The sequence below is a fragment of the Eimeria mitis genome, genomic scaffold (assembly GCF_000499745.2).
Source record: "Eimeria mitis Houghton genomic scaffold, Emh_scaff537, whole genome shotgun sequence".
Classification (NCBI taxonomy): Eukaryota; Apicomplexa; class Conoidasida; order Eucoccidiorida; family Eimeriidae; genus Eimeria; species Eimeria mitis.
Window position 1 is genome coordinate 9416 of NW_013573644.1, and position 213 is coordinate 9628.

At 47.9% G+C, this 213-nt stretch overlaps 1 protein-coding gene across 1 annotated transcript in view; it reads left to right on the top strand.

The window, feature by feature from the left end:
• The window catches only part of EMH_0015460 (uncharacterized protein), a gene marked incomplete at both ends in the record, with an annotated part of 2441 nt that overhangs the window by 227 nt on the left and 2001 nt on the right, over positions 1–213 (top strand). The window lies entirely within an intron of this gene.

The following is a 213-nucleotide window of genomic DNA, read 5'->3' on the forward strand; positions in this document are numbered from 1 at the left end:
ACAGCAGCAGCAGTAGCAGCAGGCGCAATACCTGATTGTTGCTGATGGCTGTTGAGGCACTGAACGGATTGAAAACGCAACGCTAATTAGGGTTTAGGGTTTAGGATTTTAGGGTTTAGGGTTTGAGGGTTTAGGGTTTAGGGTTTAGGGTTTAGGGTTTAGGGTTTAGGGTTTGCCTCGATGAAGGGTAGGAGATGACTGAAGCAAGGGAGG